Source organism: Ambystoma mexicanum, chromosome 6p, assembly GCF_040938575.1.
Source record: "Ambystoma mexicanum isolate Mex_15411 chromosome 6p, UKY_AmexF1_1, whole genome shotgun sequence".
In the NCBI taxonomy this organism is placed as follows: domain Eukaryota; kingdom Metazoa; phylum Chordata; class Amphibia; order Caudata; family Ambystomatidae; genus Ambystoma; species Ambystoma mexicanum.
The window spans coordinates 788,023,802-788,029,801 of record NC_090935.1 but is presented as its reverse complement, the minus strand read 5'-3'; the positions used below and the strand labels follow the sequence as shown (position 1 = coordinate 788,029,801).

At 47.8% G+C, this 6,000-nt stretch overlaps 1 protein-coding gene across 3 annotated transcripts in view; it reads left to right on the top strand.

Annotated features, from left to right (window-relative positions):
* The first annotated feature begins 920 nt into the window (after positions 1-920).
* ERAP1 (endoplasmic reticulum aminopeptidase 1) overlaps positions 921-6,000 on the top strand; it is a 1,074,730-nt gene continuing 1,069,650 nt past the window's right edge. For 2 of the 3 annotated variants that reach the window (XM_069627672.1, XM_069627670.1), the window contains exon 1: positions 926-1,046. The gene's annotated coding sequence lies outside the window, so the exon portion shown is untranslated. Of the gene's footprint in view, positions 1,047-6,000 lie in introns of all 3 variants that reach the window. The other variant, XM_069627669.1, reaches the window with a different exon arrangement.

Sequence of the window (6,000 nt, the reverse complement as noted above, 5' to 3'; positions counted from 1 at the left end):
CATGGCAGGTCATCCATGCTGGTGAGGCATAAGTCAGGGTTGGTCTGATGATCGCCTTGTAGACGTTGATCTTTGTCCGGAGGGGCATGGACTTGCTCTTCAGGAGTGGGTACAGCGCTGCCATCTTTCCTGTTGCCTTCTGCTGAGTATTCTCGATGTGGCTTTCCCAGTTGAGTTTGCTGTCCAGGATATATGTGGTGTCGTCACTGTCTAGTTAATAAGAGGATGAGTCCTCTGTCTATTGTCACTGTTTAGTGGGCTGCGACTCACGTGTTGTAGAGGGGCGGGGTTACCGCTCAAACGGCAGTTCGTATTATGATGTTGCTATAGTGAAGAGATGTTGTACCCCAGCTCCTTTGTCAGCTCTTCATTGCATGCGTGCAAGTGCTGACTGGTAGTGTGAGGTGGTCCGCTCACAGGATACCACAATATATGCACTCAGTTTGTCTGTTCTATTACATTGCAATGCAATAAACTGTCCTTTGCCACTCTTCAAAATATATTGTGTGAGCTTCCTTTCTCTGAGAATCCAAACCTTTGCGAAGGGTACTTCTCCCTACTCTCCAAATCTGCCTCAAAACACAGTGCTTAGGATTCCTGAAACTTTACAGTGTTTTTTCTCCTAACACATCACAAGTCACAAGTCTATGATACACTTAACAGGACAAAACATCTCTGCTGTAACACCTATCTCTTAGTTCCTTCTCCTTTGCTTATCTCTCTCTCTCTGCCTCTTTTTCCTTCGGCACACTAAGGTCTGGCTACCACTGGCAAGGACGCAATAAGGAGAAGTCAAGTATAGGACTACAATGGTGAATTGAGCTGTACAAGAGCTTGACAGCATAACATGACCCCACTGCAAAGCTCCGAAATATTTCCAGCGCGTAATTAAGTTTAACCACAAGAGGCCGCTGTCTAAGTACTGAAGCTCTCTGATCCGGCTGCTATGACCAGCGAGTGAAACTGAAAATGAAAGTCACTGGATCCCTTTCATATTCACATAATCGGCCCCTTGTGAATGTCTGTGCGCTGAAGGACGGCAAATGGTAATTACTTACTATTTTATCATTATTTTAGAGCACGGAAGCTGTGTTATTGTGGGCGTCGTTGTTTCATTTGCTAACAGAACTCCACACACGCTGCACCCCCCCCCCGCCCCGCAGCTCATGTATTATAACCATTTCACCCCGGAACTATAAGTGAGCCTGTGGCGTGTGGATTGTCTGCAAGGTTTCTAAGTGCGTTTCGCTTTAATGGCTTTTGTTTACTCCCCATATGCCATTAGCTTTTATCGAAGTACTGCAAAAGTCATACCAAAACGAGCGGGAAATAATTATCATGTGCAACCCAAAGCTTCATAGTAACTCTTGTCACAGAACTTTTAAGTCACTGCAAGGAAACAGCACCTTAGGGGTACAGTAGTGGAAATGGAAACAAATTAAAGGGGGTTCCATGGGGGCGGGGTGGGCGCGAAGTTAGGAGGGGCCGGGGTTCTGGGGAGGTGGCGTTCAGACGGGGCAGAGCTGACAGTTGAACTACGGTCAATGGAAATGTTCAAAGTAATAATTTAATATAACAGCTCTGGACTGGAAAAAGCGTAAAACCCTTGCCCCTCTTCTCTGGGATTACTCTTCAAAGATCAATTCCAGCCCTCTCTTGGCCTTGCAGGGCACATTCCTTCTGGGTTACATGCACTAGTGATAAGACATAAGGGCGAGCTGTATGTGTGTCTTCATTGAATTAACTTTCGGTTGGACTTTCAGGACTGCGAGCAAAAAACGCATGCCTAGCCCTCGACCCGGGATTTAGCCTGCTGGCTTAGATAGGCCTCAATTTCAAGATGACGTTAAACTTCTAAAATGGAAACTCATTACACATGCAATATTATTACCAGGGTTTACTACAGTTCCACTACAATCCAGCATTTATGGGTAGCCCCCCTCCATTCTGCCAGTTCCCCTACAACAACTGAGGGCCTGGGACTTGCATACCTGCCCCCCAATAATAGTGTGGGCGGCAGAAGAGGCAATAGAGCTTACTTGTCATGTCAAGAAACACTCGTGTACAGACGCGTTATAAATGTCATGTCATATAGCATGTCAAGTGTGGTGTCAAGGTAGACTTAGTGTTTTACTGCTGGTGAGACCGGAATAGTAATACTGTCTATCACAAAAGATTGGTAGTATAAATCAAGTTTGTTAAGTAGGACTTAGGTGCCAACGGGCAGGATTTCATTTGTTTCGTCATTTAGGCAGAGCAGATGGGATGCCTTCCAAGCCTGCATAATTTCATGGATGAAGTTGAGTGTGGTGGTGTCCTGGAGATAAAAGATTTGTGTGTCATCAGCATAGTTTGTGTATGTAATGCCAAGGGCATCCAGGTGATCAAAGAGAGCTTTCGTATAGATGTTATACAGTGTGGGGGAGATGCAGGAACCTTGTGGGACACCGCAGGATACTGAGGTTGGAGGGGCTGCTGATTCACCAGCAAAGGCTGGAGTGGTCCTCTCTGCAAGGAAGGCGGCTATCAATTTGGTTGCCTCATGGGAGAAGTTGGCAGCATTGGTGAGATGGTGGCGAAGGGTTTGATGGTCAACAAGGTTGAAGAGAGGTCTAGTAGGAGTAGAAGGGCCAGTTTGCTTGAGTCTCTGATGTCACTGAGTTGGCTTTTTAGGTCCAGCAGGTGCCCTACCCTGGACAGAAGCCAGACTGGTGGAGGCAGAGGATGTGATTTTGTTCCATATACTTTTCGAACTGGTGGCTGGCTGTTTGATCCACAATTTGTAGGATAAAGGGGACGGTGGTGATGGGATGGTAGTTGGTAGGGATAGTTGGAACGAGCAAAGGTTTCTTGAGTAGGGGTCAGATCCAGGCTTCCTTGAGGCTAGCAGAGACAGAGCAGGAGGTGAATGAGGTGTTGATGGTGATAGTGAAAAGGGGAGTAAGGGTCTCTGTGCAGTCCTTGATTAGTGTGGCAGGGCAGACGCCACCTTTACAGCATGACGGTTTAAGGCCTCTAATGAGGAGGGCTACTTCTGATTCAGACATGGGGTGGAAGTTGAAAGGAGGGAAGCAGAATTGATGAGGGTTGATAAATAGAGGTGGTCTGCTGTGTCTTGTTGCGGATGGCGGCTTGTTTTAAGAGGATTTTGTCCTGTAATTAGGTGATTTTGCCCATTAGGTCTTGTACCTTGCTGCAGCGGAGTCGTCTTTGGTGAAGTTGGCAGGTGGTGCGGTTGGAGTCACTAGCTCGCGCAGGATGGAGCAGAGCTCGCGTGTATCAGATTTTGCGTCAGCAATTCTGGTGTTGTAGGTAGATGTCTTGGCAACAAATGTGCCTTGCTTGTACTCATGAACAATTGAGGTGAAATGTGATTTTGTGGGGTTAGAAGGGACTTTCCGCCATTCTGCCTAAACGGCTAATTTTCTAGTTTGAATGGCTTGAAGAGTGGGGTAAATCAAGAATTCGTGTGTGTGGTGGGTTTGGCCTTACACTGTTTCAGAGGGGTGAGTGTGTTCACAGCTCGGCAGACAATGTTGTAGTGGTCAACAAGAATGGTGTGGTTGGTCGTGAAATCTAAGGCAGGATTGTGGTCTGAGAGCATAGGGAGAAGGCAGTCTTTTCTGAGTTTGCGGGTGCAGCGTGATAAGGTGGGGGCATTTATATACAAAAGGAAAAAGCGCCAACAAAGAACTCTGCTGCCATGGAACTTTCTGCCAGAATCTGCACGAGCAGTATATTAAGAAGGTGCAGGGCATCATAAGTGACATAATCACATACAGTATAAATCTGTGCTGCTGGTTGGTGAGACTCTACACAAAAGTCACCTGCCACATAGGGGATGCCAGACCATTGGTCTCAGCTTCGTCCTTCCACGTGGGCGATGTTGCAGTCGTCATTGGTCAGCAGATGGTCAAGTGACAATTATGTTACTAAGAAAAACATATCTAACTCTATGTAACAGGGCACCTGGCACAAACAGACAGGGGCCCCGGGGGAAAGCCGAGGTCATACTAATTCACACACTTCACTTGCTCGCAGACAGGCTGTCATTTCCCCAAGGTCTCCCACCCTCGTTCTGGGCTATAATTTCATCCCTACCTGCACCTCGCAGCACAAATCACGTGACCTAGGAATGAAAGCAGGAACATCATGCTTTCTGATCTTTTGATCGATCAGGGGTCCAGCAGGTTTATGGTGAGTGGTCTGGGGTTTTGGTACACTGGGATTCAGGGTCCTAAAGTGAAGGCATTTTGGTGCTATAACTTAAGATTCTAGCTGGTGGGGGTCGGAGGCCCGTTTCCTCCTTCTCATTGGATTGTGCTGTTCACAGGCACTCGGCCCTCCTCCCGTGGCCTTGCAGGGGCAAATTCTTCCCAGGGTGCGAAGGTTGGCAACATTTTATGACGATGAAGGGTTTTATGGATTTGTGTAGATCTGGGCTTTCACATCAGCGTTTAGGATACAACCTATTCCTGCGCTCATATTCATGGCCTATGCCTGGGATGCTGACTGCCATGCCACGTTTGAAGCTGTGTGCTACAATATGGCTGCTAATATCTAAGATGGCTGCAATTCCTGCATGTACATTACACCTACAAAATGCACAATAACATGGTCATATAGGACCCCTTGGTCCCCCCTGGTCCCTTATATTCCCGATTGATGGCCTTTGCCTTATTCTAAAGTGCCTGGGGGTGCGAGAAGATTGTGTTGCCTTCCCAACAAGAACTAGCAGCCTCACCACTAAACTGGAGAGAGAGTAGTCCGGCAGTGACACTCCAGGGACTCCTAATATCAGCGTACCCCAACTGGCGGTATAATCCCAGAGGACTGGGGCCGTAGTATGTAAGAAGAAACCAGTGCTGGTTCAGAACACTGCTAACTGCTTCCCACAGCAGCAACACTCATCTGTATCATAGCCGTGAACCTGCCTGGTGAAACAGACTCAGCTGCAACCGCTCCTTACTGGTAGCAGACCAGCTCTTTAACAGGAACAGTATGGTTTTGGGCACAAACACAAACTGGAACTCTGTAGCGTGCCACCATTACCAATATGCAGTGGAACGGCACAAGTGAAAGGGGTGGGAGTTACACCCCCTTTTATGTGCTTTACTGTTTGTAGCACATTCCAGGCGGGGGAGGCAGGGAAAGTTTGTCCCCGGGAACCAGAAGGAGATATCTAGTTAAGGCAGAAGGGTGGAGGTGTAGAGAGAGGAACATCGAAGAGACACCGAAGGAAGAATCAGGTGGGTAGAGTAGGAGGAGCAAGGGATGGAGAGAGATAGATCAAAGAGAGCAGAAGTATTAGAGAGGGTTAAGATCTGTCTGCCTGGAATGCACAACCCTTAAATCATTTCTTGGGGAAAGTTAAATTTCTCCCTGAGGGAGCCTAGACAGATAAGGTGTTTACCTTTAGGTCATCACATTAAGCCAGCTAGCTTTTAGATTGGTTGCCAAGCACTAGTGTGGTGTTGCACCCGCTTCGTGTCACTGAGAGAGGGGAGCCCGTCTCAAGTGATGGGAGGAAGAAAAGGGGAGATGAGGAATAAAGAAGGTGCGCACTGCTAACGGGCAGTGGCAGTAGTTTACCAAACACAAGTGGCCTTTCTTTATTTAGCTCCCGACATCCGAGCTCGGCCTAGCCTGTAAGATCACCCCCAGTGGTGAGTGGGAGGTTTAGCAGCAATCCAGGGTCAAGGGCGAAGTCTGAATTATGTTAAATGTTAAAGGTATTTGTACCGCGCACCGTCACCAACAGAGTTGGTCGTCAGGCGCTCTGACGGATCTGTAAATGACAAGGTAGGATGGGTTAGTAAGGTGAAGAGGGAGTAGGATAGTGAGAGGAGTGGTATTCTGTTGGCAGCTTCAACTCGATATGCGCCGGGTGCTGAGCTTTGGTGCGAGCATTGGATCGGTGTCAGTCCACGTGTGCTGTTGGTGTGGCTTATGTGTTGTTGCAGTGTTGTGAAGTGCGTGCGACTTGTTGTGCGAGAGATG